General features: G+C 42.8%; 1 long non-coding RNA gene across 1 annotated transcript; it reads left to right on the top strand.

The window, feature by feature from the left end:
- The first annotated feature begins 375 nt into the window (after positions 1–375).
- Positions 376–20,499, top strand: LOC137759217 (uncharacterized). Its single transcript, XR_011073060.1, has 3 exons — positions 376–474; positions 15,740–15,862; positions 17,418–20,499. It is a non-coding gene; the product is annotated as an uncharacterized lncRNA (long non-coding RNA).
- Positions 20,500–21,053: the final 554 nt, after the last annotated feature.

The raw sequence follows: 21,053 nt of genomic DNA, 5'->3' as shown, positions 1-21,053 counted from the left end.
AGAGAGGAGGCTTCGCTTTTCCTCCCAGAGAGGATAAGCACGCTGGCCTGGGTGGGATGGTGTGTACAAGTAGGATTTTTTTCCTCATTCGCCAGTTTAGCGTTTACTAGATTGGGACCTATGACTTGTGGTGGTTGAGAAGTTCCCTCCTCTGCCCTTTCCTGCCCGTGGCCCTCTCCCTCTCTGTACCCCTGCTCTGCTTGCCCCTCCTCGCCTGTCGGCCAGGCCCAACCTCCTCTGTCACAGAGCCGGCTCTGAGCCATCCCTGGAACTTCATAAGCCCTCACTGCTGCCGCATTCCCTTCGGATGTGTCAGTTCTTTGACACTTGTATTAAACTCCCAAGTATTTAGTAGTTCTGGCCCTACAGGCTAGCCGACTCCAGTCCTGTTGTCCACGTTTGTTAACCAGCTCTTGGACTTGGGATGACTCGGCTGTCTCTCTCTCCAGGTTTTACTCGTTCCTAGGTTTCCAGGTGAGGGTGGTGGAGGGACCGGAGGGGAGGGGAGGGGAAGAGTGGGGCATTTTCCATCCAGCGTGAAACAGGACTGTGGGGAGAGGTGGCTCCTGTTGAGAACAGACTCCTGGCTCCTGTGCCTTCGTGTCACCTCCTGTCCTGGAAGGTGAGTCGAGGGGCAGAGGGAGCCTGCACTCCAGCCTGTTTTCCCAGCCCCTCCAGTGGTGGTGGTCGACGTGGCTCAGCAGGAGGCAAGGCTCCTCAGCTGCGCTTGTGCCCCCCTGGGCTCTAGAGCATCGGTGAAGCCCACCCTGGGGCAGGACCACTGCAGGGACAGGGCCTGTAGTGACACGGCCTTCCACGTAGACCCTTCCAGCAACCTCCCCCAAACACACACACTCTCTCTCGCCCTTAAAAATATTAGATGGGGTTGGGAGACGCAAGACCCTGTTTGTGCCGTGGGCTCCGGTGTAACCAGGGATCGTCCATGGGCTTGCACAGGAGAATGCTGACAACCAAGCTGGCCACCGGTAATACAAAATAACTGGTGAAATGTCATTTGTATATTGAACAGGAAAGTAATTTGTTAGAGTGATGGTTCTGTATCTTTAAAAACACAGACATCTTGGTCTATTTTGTGGTTCAGGCCCAGGTTCTTTTAAATTCTTTTGTTTTTAACCCTCCTATTACACCCTATGCCTTTAGCAATTTAAGGATATGAAGTGTATAACCATACGGAAATATACACAGTAAGCTTTTGGCTTTCTTTTAGGAGAATCCAGTTTTGCTAGCCAGTCCAGCTTTTGTTAGTAGTTTTGTTTTTTTAATTTAGATTTGCATATTAGTTTTATGGAAGGCTGTGTGGCTTTCTTGTTTTTAGTCCCAGTCATTTTTCAAATGATCATCTTCACAGATGTTTGGGGCCAGGCGAGTGCAGGGCTTGCTTATCGCCAGCGCTGAAAGGGCACAGCGCGTGCCATTCCTGGGCTGGGAAGGAATGCAGAGGGGCCGCGTTTCATCCCTCAGACTGACCTGAGGACCTCGGCCTGGAATGCACTGCGGTGCCTCAGGGAGAGTTGGACACAGCCCAAGCCAAACTACCTAGGATGAAAAGCAGTAGCTTGTCTGGGCTGAGGGTAGAGGTATGGGGACAGCGCTGGGCTGGGAAGGGGGCCCGAGGGCTTGTTCTGGAATGATGGTAGCATTCTACATCTTAATCAGTGTTTGGCTTGTACAGGTGTGTGCCAAAACTCAGTGAAAGTACATTTAAGCTGTGTTTCACTGTATTTAAATTGTACATTAAAAGAAAACTAGGCAAATATTGAACTCTAGTTGATACTGCCACCAAATTATTTAGGGGGAAATGCTCTCTTGTCTGCATTTTACTTTGAATGGCACCAACAGGAAGAGGGATTAATGGTTGGGTAGAGGGATGGACATGGCTGAATATGTGATAAAGCAAGTATTAGCAAAATGTCAGTGATGTGATCTCGAGCTGGGTGTGTGGGAGTATGAGTAGCTACAAAATTCCTTAAAGTTTGCTATGTTTGGAAGTTTTTACAATAAAATGTTGGAAACATTTTAAAATAAACCCTTCAAGAATTAATTCTAAACAGATGGGAAAAAAGTGTGTAGGAGTATATCAGTCTTTTATGGGAGAAGAGAAACCCTATCCTTATCAAACTACCTGGCCACCAAGAAGATATAATGGAACTCAGAGAAGGGACCAGAATGTTTGTGTTCTCCCTCCCTTCCCTCCTTTGAGAATTTGACAAAGATGACTGCATCACAATTAGTGAGCAGTTAGTAGCTGTCAAAGTACCTGCCCCCTTTTTCTGTTTCCATTGTCTCTGCGCCATCATTTTCTGTTGCCTGGATCATTATTCTAAACTCCATTTTCTCTGCTTTTGGTCCCTTCTCTCATGCTGCCCGTGAATCTTACTAAAGTAGTCATGTGATTTTTTTTTTTTCTTTTTTTTTTTTTCGGCTTCAAAACATGTAATAGGTGCATCCGTTAGAACTCTGGGTTGCAGTATATTAAGCCAAAAAGAGGGATTGTGTGTGTTTGAAGGTGTAAGTTGGAGATGCTGTTGGGTCTTGGTTCCTGAAGCCCATGGAGTCTTTTCCGAGTGTTCTTTGCTGCTCCTGCGCTGCACACCAGCTTTCTCGTCTTTCCAGTCGATGAAGTGGGATGAAACTCCCACAGTCACTCTGTTTTCAAGAGGCCAGTCAGATTGAACTGGAATCTTGGTCGTATTCCACATCCTGGACAGAGAGTCTGGGCCAGCCAGCTGTGGGGCAGGGTCTTGGTGTGGGACTCGGGCCACTCCTACCAGCTCTGAGTGTGCTGGGCACTTACTTGCCTTCCCAGCACAGACTTTGACAGCTACTAACTGCTCACTAAATGTGATGCAGTCATCTTTCTCTGTCAAATTCTCAAATTTTGTCACATTAGGAATGTCACAATTCGGTTTTTTTTTAATTTTATTTATTTATTTTTATACAGCAAGTCCTTATTAGTTATCCATTTTATACATATTAGGGTATACATGTCAATCCCAATCTCCCAATTCACCCCCCACCACCACCACTTTCCCCCCTTGGTGTCCATACGTTTGTTCTCTACATCTGTGTCTCTATTTCTGCCTTGCAAACCGGTTCATCTGTACCATTTTTTTAGGTTCCACATATATGCATTAATATACGATATTTGTTTTTCTTTTTCTGACTTACTTCACTCTGTATGACAGCTTCTAGATCCATCCACATCTCTACAAATGACCCAATTTCATTCCTTTTTATGGCTGAGTAATATTCATTGTATATATGTACCACTCTTTATCCATTCACCTGTTGATAGGCATTTAGGTTGCTTCCATGTCCTGGCTATTGTAAATAGCGCTGCAATGAACATTGTGGTACATGTGTCTTTTTGAATTATGGTTTTCTCTGGGTATATGCCCAGTAGTGGGATTGCTGGGTCATATGGTAGTTCTATATTTAGTTTTTTAAGGAACCTCCGTACTCTTCTCCATAGTGGCTGTATCAATTTACTTTCCCACCAACAGTGCAAAAGGGTTCCCTTTTCTCCACACCCTCTCCAGCATTTGTTGTTTGTAGATTTTCTGATGATGCCCATTCTAACTGGTGTGAGGTGAAACCTCATTGTAGTTTTGATTTGCATTTCTCTAATAATTGGTGATGTTGAGCAGCTTTTCATGTGCTTCTTGGCCATCTGTATGTCTTCTTTTTTTTTTTTTTTTAATTTTATTTATTTATTCATTTATTTTTGGCTGTGTTGGGTCTTCGTTTCTGTGCGAGGGCTTTCTCTAGTTGTGGCAAGCGGGGGCCACTCTTCATCGCGGTGCGCGGGCCTCTCACTATAGCGGCCTCTCTTGTTGCGGAGCACAGGCTCCAGACGCGCAGGCTCAGTAGTTGTGGCTCACGGGCCTAGTCGCTCTGCGGCATGTGGGATCTTCCCAGACCAGGGCTCGAACCCGTGTCCCCTGCATTGGCAGGCAGATTCTCAACCACTGTGCCACCAGGGAAGCCCTGTATGTCTTCTTTAGAGAAATATCTATTTAGGTCTTCTGTCCATTTTTCGATTGGGTTGTTTGTTTTTTTAATATTGACCTGCATGAGCTGTTTATATATTTTGGAGATTAATCCTTTGTCTGTTGATTTGTTTGCAAATATTTTCTCCCATTCTGAGGGTTGTCTTTTCGTCTTGTTTGTAGTTTCCTTTGCTTTGCAAAAGCTTTGAAGTTTCATTAGGTCCATTTGTTTATTTTTGTTTTTATTTCCATTACTCTGGGAGGTGGGTCAAAAAAGATATTGCTGTGATTTATGTCAAAGAGTGTTCTTCCTATGTTTGCCTCTAAGAGTTTTATAGTGTCCGGTCTTACATTTAGGTCTCTAATACATTTTGAGTTTATTTTTGTGTATAGTGTTAGGAAGTGTTCTAATTTCATTCCTTTACATATAGCTGTCCAGTTTTCCCAGCACCACTTATTGAAGAGACTGTCTTTTCTCCATTGTATATCCTTGCCTCCTTTGTCATAGATTAATTGACCATAGGTGCGTGGATTTATCTCTGGGCTTTCTGTCCTGTTCCATTGATCTATATTTCTGTTTTTGTGCCTGTGCCATATTGTCTTGATTACTGTAGCTTTGTAGTATAGTCTGAAGTCAGGGAGTCCGATTCCTCCAGCTCCAAAACTATGTTGAATAATAGTGGCAACAGTGGACATCCTTGTCTTGTTCCTGATCTTAGAGGAAATGCTTTCAGTTTTTCACCATTGAGAATGATGTTTGCTGTGGGTTTGTCGTATATGGCCTTTATTATGTTGAGGTAGTTTCCCTCTATGCCCACTTTCTGGAGAGTTTTTATCATAAATGGGTGTTGAATTTTGTCAAAATCTTTTTCTGCATCTATTGAGATGATCATATGGTTTTTATTCTTCAATTTGTTAATGTGATGTATCACATTGATTGATTTGCATATACTGAAGAATCCTTGCATCCCTGGAAAAATCCCACTTGTTCATGGTGTATGATCCTTTTAATGTGTTGTTGGATTCTGTTTGCTAGTATTTTGTTGAGGACTTTTGCATCTATATTCATCAGTGATATTGGTCTGTAATTTCCTTTTTTTGTAGTATCTTTGTCTGGTTTTGGTGTCAGGGTGGTGGTGGCCTCATAGAATGAGTTTGGGAGTGTTCCTTCCTCTGCAATTTTTTGGAAGAGTTTGAGAAGGATGGGTGTTAGCTCTTCTCTAAATGTTTGATAGAATTCACCTCTGAAGCCATCTGGTCCTGGACTTTTGTTTGTTGGAAGATTTTTAATCACAGTTTTAATTTCATTACTTGTGATTGGTCTGTTCATATTTTCTATTTCTTCCTGGTTCAGTCTTCGAAGCTTATACCTTTCCAAGAATTTGTCCATTTCTTCCAGGTTGTCCATTTTATTGGCATAGAGTTGCTTGTAGTAGTCTCTTAGGATGCTTTGTATTTCTGCTGAGTCCGTTGTAACTTCTCCTTTCTCATTTCTAATTTTATTGATTTGAGTCCTCTCCCTCTTTTTCTTGATGAGTCTGGCTAATGGTTTATCAATTTTGTTTATCTTCTCAAAGAACCAGCTTTTAGTTTTATTGATCTTTGCTATTGTTTTGTTTTTTATTTCATTTATTTCTGCTCTGATCTTTATGATTTCTTTCCTTCTACTAACTTTGGGTTTTGTTTCTTCTTCTTTCTCTAGTTCCTTTAGGTGTAAGTTTAGATTGCTTATTTGAGATTTTTCTTGTTTCTTGAGGTAGGCTTGTATTGCTATAAACTTCCCTCTTAGAACTGCTTTTGCTGCATCCATAAGTTTTGGATAGTTGTGTTTTCGTTGTCATTTGTCTCTAGGTATTTTTTGATTTCCTCTTTGATTTCTTCAGTGATCTCTTGGTTATTTAGTAACGTATTGTTTAGCCTCCATGTGTTTGTGTTTCTTACGTTTTTTTCCCCTGTAATTGATTTCTAATCTTATTGTGGTCGGAAAAGATGCTTGATATGATTTCAATTTTCTTAAATTTACTGGGGCTTGATCTGTGACCCAAGATGTGATCTATCCTGGAGAATGTTCTGTGCGCACTTGAGAAGAAAGTGTAATCTGCTGTTTTTGGATGGAATGTCCTATAAATATCAGTTAAATCTATCTGGTCTATTGTGTCATTTAAAGCTTCTGTTTCCTTATTAATTTTCTGTCTGGATGATCTGTCCATTGGTGTAAGTGAGGCATTAAAGTCCCCCACTATTATTGTGTTTCTGTCAATTTCCTCTTTTATAGCTGTTAGCAGTTGCCTTATGTATTGAAGAGCTCCTATGTTGGGTGCATATATATTTACAATTGTTATATCTTCTTCTTGGATCGATCCCTGATCATTATGTAGTGTTCTTCCTTGTCTCTTGTAACATTCTTTATTTTAAAATATTTTATCTGATATGAGTATTGCTACTCCAGCTTTCTTTTGATTTCCATTTGCATGGAATATCTTTTTCCATCCCCTCACTTTCAGTCTGTATGTGTTCCTAGGTCTGAAGTAGGTCTCTTGTAGACAGCATATATATGGGTCTTGTTTTTGTACCATTCAGCGAGCCTGTGTGTTTTGGTTGGAGCATTTAATCCATTCATGTTTAAGGTAATTATCGATATGTATGTTCCTATTACCATTTTCTTAATTGTTACAGGTTTGTTTTTGTAGATCCTTTTTTCCTCTTGTGTTTCCCACTTAGAGAAGTTCCTTTAGCATTTGTTGTAGAGCTGGTTTGGTGGTGCTGAATTCTCTTAGCTTTTGCTTGTCCGTAAAGCTTTTGATTTTTCCGTTGAATCTGAATGAGATCCTTGCTGGGTAGAGTAATCTTGGTTGTAGGTTCTTCCCTTTCATCACTTTAAATATATCATGCCACTCCCTTCTGGCTTGTAGAGTTTCTGCTGAGAAATCAGCTGTTAACCTTATGGGAGTTCCCTTGTATATTGTTTGTCATTTTTCCCTTGCTGCTTTCAATAATTTTTCTTCGTCTTTAATTTTTGTCTGTTTGATTACTGTGTGTCTTGGCGTGTTTCTCCTTGGGTTTATCCTGCCTGGGACTCTCTGTACTTCCTGGACTTGGGTGGCTATTTCCTTTCCCATGTTAGGGAAGTTTTTGACTGTAATCTCTTCAAATATTTTCTTGGGTCTTTTCTCTCTCTTTTCTCCTTCTGGGACCTGTATAATGCGAATGTTGTTTCGTTTGTTGTTGTCCCAGAGGTCTCTTAGGCTGTCTTCATTTCTTTTCATTCTTTTTTCTTTATTCTGTTCTGCAGCAGTGAATTCCACCATTCTGTCTTCCAGGTCACTTATCCATTCTTCTGCCTCAGTTATTCTGCTATTGATTCCTTCTAGTGTATTTTTCGTTTCAGTTATTGTATTGTTCATCTCTGTTTGTTCTTTAATTCTTCTAGGCATTTGTTCTTTAATTCTTCTAGGTCTTTGTTAAACACTTCTTGCATCTTCTCGATGTTCGCCTCCATTCTTTTTCCGAGGTCCTGGATCATCTTCACTATCATTATTCTGAATTCTTTTTCTGGAAGGTTGCCTATCTCCCCTTCATTTAGTTGTTTTTCTGGGGTTTTATCTTGTTCCTTCGTCTGGTACAAAGTCCTCTGCCTTTTCATTTTGTCTCTCTTTCTGTGAATGTGGTTTTCCTTCCACAGGCTGCAGGATTGTAGTTCTTCTTGCTTCTGCTGTCTGCCCTCTGGTGGATGAGGCTATCTAAGAGGCTTGTGCAGGCTTCCTGAAGGGAGGAACTGGTGGTGGGTAGAGCTGGGTGTTGCTCTGGTGGGCAGAGCTCAGTAAAACTTTAATCTGCTTGTCTGCTGATGGGTGGGGCTGGGTTCCCTCCCTGTTGATTTTTTGGCCTGAGGCGACCCAGCACTGGAGCCTACCCAGCTCTTTGGTGGGACTAATGGTGGACTCTGGGAGGGCTCATGCTAAGGAGTACTTCCCAGAACTTCTGCTGCCAGTGTCCTTGTCCCCATGGTGAGCCACAGCCACCCCCTGCCTCTGCAGGAGACCCTCCAACACTAGCAGGTAGGTCTGGTTCAGTCTCCTATGGGGTCACTGCTCCTTCCCGAGTCCCGATGCGCACACTACTTGTGCGTGCCCTCCAAGAGTGGGGTCTCTGTTTCCCCCAGTGCTGTCAAAGTCCTGCAGTCAAATCCCGCTAGCCTCCAAAGTCTGATTCTCTAGGAATTCCTCCTCCCGTTGCCGGACCCCCAGGTTGGGAAGCCTGACGTGTGGCTCAGAACCTTCACTCCAGTGGGTGGACTTCTGTGGTATAAGTGTTCTCCAGTTTGTGAGTCACCCACCCAGCAGTTATGAGATTTGATTTTATTGTGATTGCGCCCCTCCTACCGTCTCATTGTGGCTATTCCTTTGTCTTTGGATGGGGGGTATCTTTTTTGGTGAGTTCCAGTGTCTTCCTGTTGTTGATTGTTCAGCAGTTAGTTGTGATTCCGGTGCCCTTGCAAGAGGGAGTGAGTGTACGTCCTTCTACTCCACCATCTTGAACCAGTCTCCAGGAATATCATATTTCTATATTTCTTTAAATTAACTATCACTGCCCCTCATTGGGGGCTGTGAAATGTGATGGTTAAGGGGCTGGCCTCTCTAGAGCCAGACTGCCTGAGTCTGAACCCCTGATTCGCAACTTACAAACTGTGGGACTTGGGTGAGGGAGTTACCGTCCCTCCCTCTCAGTTTCCTCATCTGTAAAATGGCAACATTCATAGAACCCACCTTATTGGAGCGTTGGAGGGTTAAAGATGAGTTCCTTTTAAGTGTCTATCACATAGTAGATGGTCAATAAATGTTAGCTATTATTGTGTGGTCATTTAAATACTTTATGTAAACAGAGGGTGTGTGTGTGTGTGTGTGTGTGTGTGTGTGTGTGTGTGTGTGTAAATTTAACCAGGAGCAGTTAGCATTTGAAATACCCTAAACAGGAATCCAACTTCCAAAGGTGGCTACATAAACACTTCAAATATTCAAAATCTACCTCAAAGGGTTTGTTGAGGATCTTCCAGTGGTGAGATGTGTAGGCGTTTGGGGTCTGCACTTGGCTAGAAATGCCATAGAGGCTCCATCCTCAGACCTATAGGGTAAACATATCCCTCAGTCCCAGCAGTGTAAACTGTTTGGAACAGAGCACAAGGTCTAAAAACCTCATTGGTCCCATGAGCTCCAGGTCACTTGACAGACCACAGGGTGGGCCGGTTCTGCTGTCTCATTGCATCTATCTTGGAAGTGAAACTTTCATGCAGGACACTTAGTGGAGGCCTGCGGACAGAGAGGGGGACATCTCCCACAACCAAAGAACAAGAAATACTATTGTTTTGTGCTGTTAATAAATGTTCACACATCTGGTAGACTTGGTCCCAGACTGGCTTTCATCATAAAACGCCATCTCCTAAGGAGGTTGTGGTGATGGTGCCAGGGAGCTATAGCCCCCACCTATCTCTGATTTCCAGAAGCTACTGACTTACAGAAGAATGTCACAAATGCAGCATGGCCAAATTGACTTAGATCAAGTCATGACATCAATTCAGTCATGATATATAGTTAGAGTTACTGGATGTTCAGTCATAGTTGTATCTGGGGGACTCCTCCCTTGTTCCTTAGAGTTGTATGCGAGGCTTGGGGTATATGAAGTCTGCCTGTGGGTGGCTGCCGCCTAAGGTCTCCATGTCTTAGTTTGAATTGGCCGACTCTGAGACAAAGGTTTGGGTGCAAGTAGTTTATTTGGCAGGTGATCCCAGGCAGCAGTGTGAAAGACTGGGGAATTAGGACAGGAAAGGGCAAACAAAGTGCCTTCATGAGCAAGTTACTGCTGTGAGCAATGGGGCTCAACCCTGCTGGGGACTCTCTGAGAGACCATATGAATTTGGGAGGGTGTTGATTACACCCATATCTCTTTATCTTGCCTTAATCACTCAGCATGGTCTTCTGGAAATTCCTCTAAATTAGGTGGTAGAGTTCCAATGCATTTTATATAATAGCTCCTCAGAGAGCATCGTAAAAGGCTTTGTAAAGCCCATTCCTCAACTAACCCTTTCAGCTCTCTCCTACCTCAAGATAAATTCTCTGATTTTTCCCCAGATTCCAAATGTGGGACTACCTGTGGCTCCTCTTTTTATAAAGGGGTACTATTTTTGTACATCCTCAAAGTCGGTGGGCATTTCTAAATGCCCTTGCTATTTCTACCAGGAGGCTGAATTTCATCCTGCCTCAGAGCTTCTGGTTACAGGGCCTGATTTCCCAGAATTCTTGAAGGTTCGACCCACACTGTCCCTTGCCTCACAGGAAGTGGCAAAATTAACTAGATGATTATGTGATTCAATCCTTACTGTAAATTAGCAAATTTTGTTTAATTAAATAAAATAAAATGAAAATAATTGCAGTGTTTTCAATTCCAGAGTACCCCTACATTCGTCATTCAATTTCAAGGACCCCTGCCAGCCTTTTCAAGTGCAATAACATTCTCAAATGTGCAACACCACCCCAAATCCTCTAAGCTATGAAGCACTAGGAAAGGGCAGTCAGAATTCAAGAAATATTTTGTGATTTTTTTTTTTAAATGAGCAAAAACCAAGATATTAAACAGCCTCTGTTTATAGTAGGTGGTAAGAAAAATGTAATGTAACACATACCATTTCCTGCCTTTGCCTAACAAGTTTGATGTATACTTCTACTATGTGAGCAGATTCAAAACTTGTTGGTTTTCTTTGCAATAACATAGCACGTGCCAGGGAATAAGGGCTCAGTGTGTTGTAGGCACAAGGAGAACTTATCCTGGACTGGCTCAGGCAGAAGGGAGCCAAGTTGTTGAGACAAAGGGCAACTGAGACCCATGATTCAGCACCATGCCCATGGCTGCTCAGTGCGGAGATACAGTTCCATGACTGTATCCCAGTGACCCACATTTTGGGTACCCCTCTACTTAGACCAGGTGGTTGAGAGTATCCGTGACTCACAGAGAGAACAGGCTGGGTAGAAGGAAGCTGCCCTTTAGCTGAGAGTTTCTTTGTCTTTTTTTTGGAGGCAGGGGCAGGTAACAGCTTTAGTGAGATATAATTCACATACCATACAATTCACCCATTTAAGGTGTACAAATCAATAGTTTTTAATATATTCACAGTTGTGCAACCATCACCACAATCAATTATAGAACATTTTCATCGCCTCCAAAAGAAACCCTTACCCATCACTCCCCAACCCCCATGTTCCCCCAGCCTTAGACAACCACTAGTCTATGGCTCTATATATTTGCTTATTCTGGACGTTTTATATGAACAGAATCATGTATGTGGTCTTCTGTGATCAGTTTCTTCCACTTAGCAGAATGTTTTCAAGGTTCATCTACATATAGCACATATCAGAGCTTCATTCCTTTGTGTGGCCTAATAACAAGCTGTTGTATGGATTTACCACATGTGGTTTATCCATTCGTTAGTTTGGGTGTTTGTGTTATTTCCATATCTTGGCTATTACAAATAATGCTGTTAGGAACATCTGTGTGCAAGTTTTTGTGTGGACATATGTTTTTATTTCTCTTGGGTATGTATCTAGCAGTGCAACGTCTGGGTCAAGAGTAACTCTTTGTATAACTTCTTGAGAAACTGCCAAGCTGTTGCCCGGAGTGGCTGCACCATTTTATATTCTCCTCAGCAGTGTATGAGGATTGCGATTTCTCCACACCTCACCAGTACTGGTTATTATCTGACTTTTCGATTCTAGTCATCCTAGTTGGTGTGAAGTGGTGTTTTTATTCGCATTTCCCTGATGACTAATGATGTTGAGCACCTTTTCATGGGCTTGTTGGCCATTTATCTATCTTCATGGGAGTTGGAGAAATGTCTATTCAGATTCTTTGTTCATTTTTAAATTGTGTAGTCTTTTTGAGTTAAGAGTTCTTTATATATATATTTTTTTAATATATTCTTGACACAAGCCCCTTATCAGACATATGATTTGGTGCTGGCACAAAAACAGACATATAGATCAATGGAACGGAATAGAGAGCCCAGAAATAAGGGTAAGGGTCCAACTTCATTGCATTCCATGTGGATATCCATGCAAGTTTCTTTTTGAGGCTTCTCTTTCCATTCTGGCTGCTGGCGGTTGAGGTTCATTTTCCTTAGAGGTATCCAGTAGGATACAGAAGTGATGTGCCTGGACACTGTAACCCCACTGTATAATATTCTGACCCAGTACATACATGTTGAAGAGGCTAATTCAGGAGGAGATGAATTTAGACTATTTGGTCTCAGATTTGTTATAGTATTATAAAAGATTGGCTTTGATATTTGTGAACAGAGCCATCACTGGAGATTAATAGAAAAGATAGGATTTATTTATTTATTTATTTATTTATTTATTTATTTATTTATTTATTTATATTTTTGGCTGCGTTGGGTCTTCCTTGATGCACGCAGGCTTTCTCTGGTTGCGGTGAGCGGGGGCTACTCTTCGCTGTGGTGCGTGGGCTTCTTATTGCGGTGGCTTCTCTTGTTCCAGAGCACAGGCTCTAGGTGCGCGGGCTTCTGTAGTTGTGGCGCACGGGCTTAGTTATTCATTCCTGTGGCTTTAATCACCTCATGGATGCAGATGACTCCCAAATCCTTATCTCCTGTCTCTACTCCAAATCTTTATCTCCTGCTTGCTACCCGTATATCAAGACTTGAGGGCTTCCCTGGTGGCGCAGTGGTTAAGAATCCGCCTGCCAATGCAGGGAACACCGGTTCAAGCCCAAGCCCTGGTCTGGGAAGATCCCGTATGCCGCGGAGCACCTAAGCCCGTGCGCCACAACTACTGAGCCCTCGTGCCACAACTACTGAAGCCTGCGTGCCTAGAGCCCGTGCTCTGCAACAAGACAAGCCACAGCGATGAGAAGCCCGTGCACCACACGAAGAGTAGCCCCCACTCGCCGCAACTAGAGAACACCTGTGCACAGCAGTGAAGACCAAACGCAGCCAAAAATAAATTTTTTTAAAAAATAATAAATAAATAAATCAATTAATTAATTAATTAAAAATCAAGCCTTGAATGTCTGCAAAGCACTTAGAACTCAACATGTCCAAAATTAAATTCATTTTATTCCCTCCAAACTTGCTTCTCCTCCAGAATTGTGTCTTCATAAATGGCTGTACCATTCACTTAGTCGTTCTAGATGTCTTGTTTCCCTTTACTCCCTGACCCTAATTAACCCCACAGCCCATTGAGTCTACCTACTACGTGGCCTCGGAGTCCTTCCTCTTCTGTCCATCCTCACTGTCACCACCCTAATCTTAACCAACTTGGGCAGTCACCTGGACTCCTCTCTCAATGTCTCCGATCTCATCTTTCTGGATGTTTACCTCCAATCTGATCCCCACTCCACAGCCAGAATCTTTCCAAAATGTCAACCAGATCCAGTCACTTACTTCTCATGAACGTAAATTGTCAGTGTTATAAAAATGATATTTTTGAAGAATATATTGATTGACACAAGAAAATGCCCACAACCTAATCCTTAAGTGAAAAAAGCATGAATTTAAAACTCCTGTCAAATGTCTAATTTCCTTTATGTAAATGCATAGAAAAGTGACAGGAAAAATATTCCAGAATGTTAGGAGAAGTTATCTCAAACTGGTAGAATTATTGGTCACTTTTTGTGTTCTTCCTTATACTTTTAATAATTTAACAATTGTTTCTAATAATGAACTTTTGAATAAGTTAGGTTTTTTTCCCCCCTTTGGTTGCAAGAGACAGAAAACCAAATCAAATATGCTTTAACCAAAGGGAGGAGTTAATGAGAATCCTGTTCTATCTAAGAAACTAAATGACAAGAAAACAGCCCAGCCTCAGCAATTACTGGAACCAGTAATGCAAATGCTGCCTGTGTTCTTTCTCCATCTCAGTGGCTTTCCTTCGTATGTCTACTTTGCTTCCTCCTTACTTTCCAGACCAGTTTTCCCTGGTCCAAGTAAGAGAAGGTGTGGTCCCTGAATGCCCCAGCTTCACATTCATAGTCCTGAGATTCTTAAGAAAGACTAGACCACCTGTTTCTAGATCCAAACCAGTTAAGGATTAGGAGTGTCCCAGCTCAGATAAGGGCACCAGTTACCTGCAGACAGGGGTAGAATCACGGCACACTAACATGGTGGCTTCCATGGTAATCATGTGGATGGTGTGTGTGTGTGTGTGTGTGTGTGTGTGTGTGTGTGGTGGGGGGAGGGACTGAAGAGAAGAATAGTAGGTGGTTGTTTCCAAAAGGAAAGAAGCTCTGTATTTACAAAACAGTAATCTTCTTTTTTTTTTTTTAATTTATTTTTGGCTGTGTTGGGTCTTTGTTGCTGCGTGCGGGCTTTCTCTAGTTGTGGCGAACAGGGGCTACTCTTCGTTGCGGTGTGCGGGCTTTGCATTGCAGTGGCTTCTGTGGTTGCAGAGCACGGGCTCTAGAGCGCAGGTTCAGTAGTTGTGGCACACGGGCTCCGTAGTTGTGGCACACGGGCTTAGTTGCTCCGCGGCATGTGGGATCTTCCCGGACCAGGGCTCGAACCCCTGTTCCCTGCATTGGCAGGCGGATTCTTAACCACTGTGCCACCAGGGAAGCCCACAAAACAGTAGTCTTTATACCAACGTGAAATTTTATTAAAATTAGGAAAAAGTATACAGTATGATATTTTTTACATCTCATAAATTGTTTTCAGTAACTTCTTAGTAAGTCATCACTTACAGATGCGTCAGCACTGACTCATCCCCTTTTCTTTCCAACAACTAAACTCATTCCTTACTAGCTTTCTCATAAATTCTTTCTACTGGTCATTTACCCATAAAATGTAGAGATTATCTGCTTCAAACCTGTCATTTCTGAGAGGATGAACTCAAGCCCAGAGGGATGACATGACTTGCTAAGCTCCCCCACGGGGTTAGCAGAATGTCATCTTCAGCACCTTTCTTGTCCATTGCATTTCCTCTCTCCTTCCCAAACCACCCGCCTTCATAAGCCTCTCCACATCTCAGCTTGTGCTCCCAAGACTATTCAGAACAAAGTCTGAAGAGTACAACAAGCCTGATAGTCCCTTGGCATTGTTACTCTATTCAGCTGCATTTCCTAGACCTAGACACTCAGTGGGAAACCTTGAGTCTTTTCCTGCATAATTACTCTAACTCCCTGACATTCAGTAGAGCATAGGTAGTGCAAAGGGCTTCCAGGGCTATGCTGGAGAGGATATAGGCCCATTCTGAGGGAGGGAAGCCTCATGCCTCTAAATGCTACAGATTGTAGATCTGGGAGTCCCAATACCTGAACACATCCAAACAACGAGATTGCTATAAAAGACTCCCCCACTCACCCACCCCCAGCTTCATTATGTATTCATTTTTAAAAAGCACACCACTGTATTAGTCGAAGAAGGCAGGACATGCTTCAAGTATGGACTACCAGGCCTGGGTTGACTGGTTGGCCATATCACATGGCCTAGTTCATCTTATAAAGACAGGATGGTAAGAACAATAATGGTCAGCAAGAAGAAAATTACTTAGTGTGGCAGGCAGCATCTAAAACGGTTCCCAGTGGTCATGTCCTTGTGAATCTTCTCTCCCTGAGTATGGGCTGGACCTAGTGACTCCCTTCTAATAAATAGGGTGTGGCAAAAGTGATTAGGTTACAAAAGACTGTGACTTTCTCCCTCTCTCTCTCTCTCTCTCTCATGTTTGGAGCCCTTGGTTCAGGGGAAGCAAGCTGCCATTTTGTGAGCTGTCCTGTGGAGAGGTCCACATGGCAAGAAACTGATGTCTCTGGCTCATGGTTATTGAAGACCTGAGGTCGGCCAACGACCAGGGGTAAGCTTGGAAACAGACCCTCCCACCCCCAGTTGAACATTAAGGTGACTGCAGCCCTACAGGAAAACTTGATTGCAGTCTTGCAAGAAAGCCTGAGCCAGAGGACCCAGCTAAGCCATGCCCAGATTCCTGATCTTCAGGAACTGTGAGATAAAACTGTTTTGTCATTTAAAGCTACTATTTGGCAGGAATTCCCTGGCTGTCCAGTGGTTAGGACTCCATGCTTCCACTGCAGCGGGCATGGGTTCGATCCCTGGTCGGGGAACTAAGATCCCACATGCCATGCGGCGTCGCCAAAAAAAGAAAAAAAAAAAAGCGGGACCCTGAAGAATTCAGGGTACACACACTTACATACCCTCCCCAACCTCTCTTGACTAAAGACCCTCCGGCTGGGAAGGAGAGTCAGTGGAGAGCAGGGATGGGCTGGAGTATCCTGTTCCCTACCCCTACCATTGAGTTGCCTGAGTGTGAGCAGAGGAAGGTTAGGACGCCACTCCGCCACAACCCACAGCATTGATTTGGGGAAACTGAGAGTAGAGGAGTCCTATGTCTCATCCCCATCTGTAACTGAGGGAAGAGACATGTTTCATAGACCTCTCCCCACGCCCCACCCAGGGGGTGGAAGAGTAGACGGTTGGGTGGGCCAGGTGGAATGAGAGGCCTGAGGAACGACAAAAGGATAATTTGGGCCAAAAGGATAATTTGGGCCGTGGAGCAACTAAGCCCTGTGTGCCACAACTACTGAGCCTGCACCCTAGAGCCTGCGAGCCACAACTACTGAGCCCATGTGCTACAACTACTGAAACCCACGCACCTAGAGCCCATGCTCTGCAACAAGAGAAGCCACGGCAATGAGAAGCACACCCTCACTACAACTAGAGAAAGCCTGTGCACAGCAACAAAGACCCAACACTGCCAAAAATAAATAATAAAAAAATAAATACATTTATTGAAAATAAAAAGGATAATTTGGGAGCATTGTAGGCATGCCCCTCGGCTCTTGCTTAATGGAAGAGCATCGTAATTGGTCTCAGAAATGGAAGATGGTGGCTCTGGCTGGAGAGCTGAATAATGAGTGTTCTGAGAGGTCAGTTTGCCGTGGGTCAGGCGTGGCCCATGGACGTGGACATGTACATGGTCACAGTAAAGTGTAACTTCCTGATTATAAACAATGGAAGATAGAAGGGACCCCATTAGACACTGTCCAGGAGAAGTTGGGCCCATGAGGGCTAAGGGATCTGTGGGACCACAATGAAGCTTGGAGATACAAGGTGACTTTGGAAACGATGTTTTCTTTGTTGGTGCATTATTAAAAGAATTCAAATGGGGATTTGCTGCGTTTGTGGTAGCTGTAGGGGCTGAATATTCCCTAAAAAGAAGATAGGGAGCATGACCGATGATAATACCTTGGAAGTAAGTATCTTAGTGGCTTCTTAACTCTCTCATAAAAATAAGATTTCTTCTCTGTAAAAAAACAAAAAAGAAAGAAATGGAAGATGGTGGGACTTCCTTGTTTATGGCACATCACCTGTTACTCTCGTTTCTTCTCCCCCAGATGAAATGCTAAGCACCGTGGTGAGATCACAGCAGCCAGTCTACATGCTACCACTTCATCTCCTTTGTTCCAGCCATTCAGTCCCATCAGCCAGCAAATAGATGTCCTCAATCACAACTTTCTAAATCTTAATTCCAAACAAATCTCCTCTTCCTGAGATTTGAATTTTAGTTCAAATTGCAATGGCCTTTTTAGGTTTATTTTTCTGTTATAAACAAACTCCTATATTTTTGAAGTTAGACAATTTGAAAGGTGCCTCTCGATAAACAAGCCAACAAATAGACCACCGTTAAGAAGAAACTTTTCTCATGAGGAACAAGGAGGAGATGTCTGTGGCAACTGGAATGGGACTGTCACAGCCCCCAGGAGTTACGGTTGAGGAAGGAAACACATCTTAGAATAGTAGGTGTATCTTTGACATAGCTGTAAGCTATGCTGTGGTTTTACTAACATGATAGGTGAAATACAATTCAATTATATAAGGCCCCCAAACAAAGATTTATTTATATTTAGCTTTGCCTTTGAAACCGCCCACTGGTCTGGCCTTTGTAAAAGGCAGACCTAACCTATTCGTTTTCCACTTCCCCTCCTCAACCCTTATTGAGACAAATAAATAAAAATAAAACTGGTAAGCCAGATCCAAAGGCTGGATGTAGCTGTGATTTAGACTTGGCCTTTGGAAGAGACATTAGGATTTTAAGGTCATGAGGCATCAGTTAGTACCATGAGGCAAATGTACTAAGAGGAGGCTAATGGGGTAAAGGAGCTAATGATGCTTCCAAGGGTACATGCCGTTCACTCCAGGATGGGCATCTACAGGGGGAGGAGATGGCTAATTTTAGCTGAAACTTTCTTCATTTATGTTATAAGCCTTCCTTTTTTAAATTTTAAAAGCATGTATTTATAATCAAGTATTAACTTCACCCAAGGAACTAAAAATAGTAGGGGAACCAAGAAAGTAAACATATGTCAAGGCCATCTTTATTAAGAAACTCTTTGGGAGACCAAAATTGCTTTCCAATGGCTCATCTCAAATTCAATGTCTTATTTAACCTCAGCTTCTGCAGCTTAATTTTCCTGCCACTGGAGTCTTCTGTTTCCTTAGTGAGTAGCCATGCTAGAGTTCCCTGGGAGCAGTCACTCAGGAAACGGTCCTCGAAGGCAGAGGAAAGAAGGATGTCAGAGACTATGTGAATGTTATGTCAACGGGAGAAATAAATGGAGACATGAGCTGCTTTATTCATCAGCTCACACTCAACCTGAGTCCCAGAATCGATCTTACAGAAACACTCAGCATGCAGGTGTTTGTACAAAGGGGTTTATTGCAGCACTGTTGGAATAGTGAACATTTAGGAATAAGTTAGATGTCCATCATTACAGAACTGATTAAATTGTTTGCCCATACCGTGAAATACTTTGCAGCCATTAAAAAGAATGAGATAGAGGTAAATGCACTGATAGGGGGAGAGTCCCAAGATATATTATTATGTGGAAAAAGCAACTTGCAGAACAATGCGTACAGCATAACCTGTTTGCATTAAAAATCTGTATAATGTATGTCCATGTATTACATGTAAACGCATAGAATAGGGACCGAAGGATGGCTGCCAAACCACAGTCCTGGCTAATTTGGGGGAGGGATGTGAAAATGGGAGTGAGGATGAAAGTTGACTTTTATATTTTGCTCTCTGGAATTGATTCTTGTTTGAATCTTTTAGCATAAGAATGTGTTCATGATACTTGCGCAATTTTCAAAAGATAGTTTGATGCATGTAATCTCCTCAAAACAAGAAGTAATGAATTCATTGAACCCCTTTGGCATCTGACCTCGTCCCACCCACACCCGCCTTCAAGAGCTAAAAAACAAGAGAGATGATTTCTGTGACAGCTTCTCAGACTCAGCTCAGGTCACTTAACTGGCTTGAGTTTTTTTTGTCCTGCCCTCACAGTTGGAGGGGTCTCTCCCCATCTTTTGAGAGCACATCAACTTTCTTCTCTTCCCGACTGCTGCATGAAACTGCTTGTTTTTCTCAGCCAGACTGCTCCTGGCCCTGGTGTCCACTGATGACTTAACTCTTCCTGTTTAAAATCTCCAGCCTGTAAAATGGGTGTAGGGTCAGCTTTCACTAAATTACTTATTTGGGTGAGGGAAGCTGACGGAGGGTTCAGAGCTCTATTGGCAGTTAACAATTCCTCTTGATTACTGGCTTGGTTGGTTTACCTCAGAAAGAGGGAAGTCCTTTGTATCTAAATATACACCAGACTCCACTCTGGAGCGGTTTGAGCCTGGGAAACTCTTCTTCCTCTGTGTTTCAATTACCTGTTTCTCAAGAATGGATGGCTTATCTCTGCTCCACATGGCATCAGCTGGGACAGCTTCACTGGAGGGCAGGATTCACTTTCAAGATGCCTCACTCACATGGCTGGCAAATTGTGCTGTTAACTGGGAGCTCAGCCAGGGGTGTGGGCCAGGGGCCTCTGTTCCTTTCTAGGTGGGCCTCTAAACAGAATGTTTGGATTTCCTCACAGTATGGTGGCGGAGTCCAAGAACTATCATCCTCAGAGAACAAAGCAGATGTACATATTTATAATCTACCCTCAAAAGTTACATAAGCTCACTTCCCCCATCCCCTATTGGTTGAGGCAGTCTCAAGTTCTACTCAGGTTCAAGAGGAGGAGATACAAACTCCATCTCTTGACTGGGGGCAAATGTAGGCCATCTATTGACCACACCTTGGTTTTGAGAGGTGGCAGAGACAGAACTGATGACTGGATCTGAAGTAAAATATAATAGCAGTTAAACAATGCAATGACAGAGAAACTGATCTTCTCAGATCTTCCCCAATCAGATCTGTAGTTTGGTTGATAAGAAAATTTCCAATTACCACAAATGCAAATACAAAAGGAATAATAATTAAAAAACAAAAACAAAACCTACTTAATCAGGCAACTCTTCCAGAAAAACACCCAATTTCAATGTCAAATGTAGGATTATTTATTACTTTTTAAGTTTTGACTTATCTAGACCTCCCTTTCATAAGAGAAGGAAATAGAGTTAATTACCTCCCACTATCTTATTTATTAATTAAGTGGGTCAAGGTAAAAGTTTACCGGGATTTTGAGTTAAAGAAGATGTAGTCATTATTAAGATTATTAGGAACATTGCTAAGTCACCTATTAAGATAATTTCTTGCATTCTTATCTCATTTTGGTGGGAAGAAATAATCCAGTTGGAGTAATCATTTCTATTTTGAGTAGATTAAATTTTGGTAAAATTAGTGTTTTGTATCTAAACCCTGTTGCTGATTCACATGGTAAATATACTCTATTCAGAAGAGCTTTTTCAGTTGATCTGGAATACTTTCTGAATTTCGTTGTGAACTTTGCCCAAGTCTAGAAAGGAAAAGAGGTGGAGTCTATTTCCCCCCGTATTGCATCTGGGCTTGCCTTTGATCAACAGAATGTGACAGAAGTGATATTGTACAACGACTGAGCTTTGTAGCTTCTCTTCCTCCTGGAACTCAGACACCATGTGAAGAAGCCTGGGCCAGCCTGCTGGAGACCTAAAGCCAGCACCAATTTCCACGTATGTGAGTGAGGCTGTGTTAAAGCAACAAGCCCACGTCCAGCTGCAGA

This window comes from Eschrichtius robustus, chromosome 2 (genome assembly GCF_028021215.1).
Source record: "Eschrichtius robustus isolate mEscRob2 chromosome 2, mEscRob2.pri, whole genome shotgun sequence".
NCBI lineage: Eukaryota > Metazoa > Chordata > Mammalia > Artiodactyla > Eschrichtiidae > Eschrichtius > Eschrichtius robustus.
This window is presented reverse-complemented; position numbering and strand designations above follow the sequence as displayed.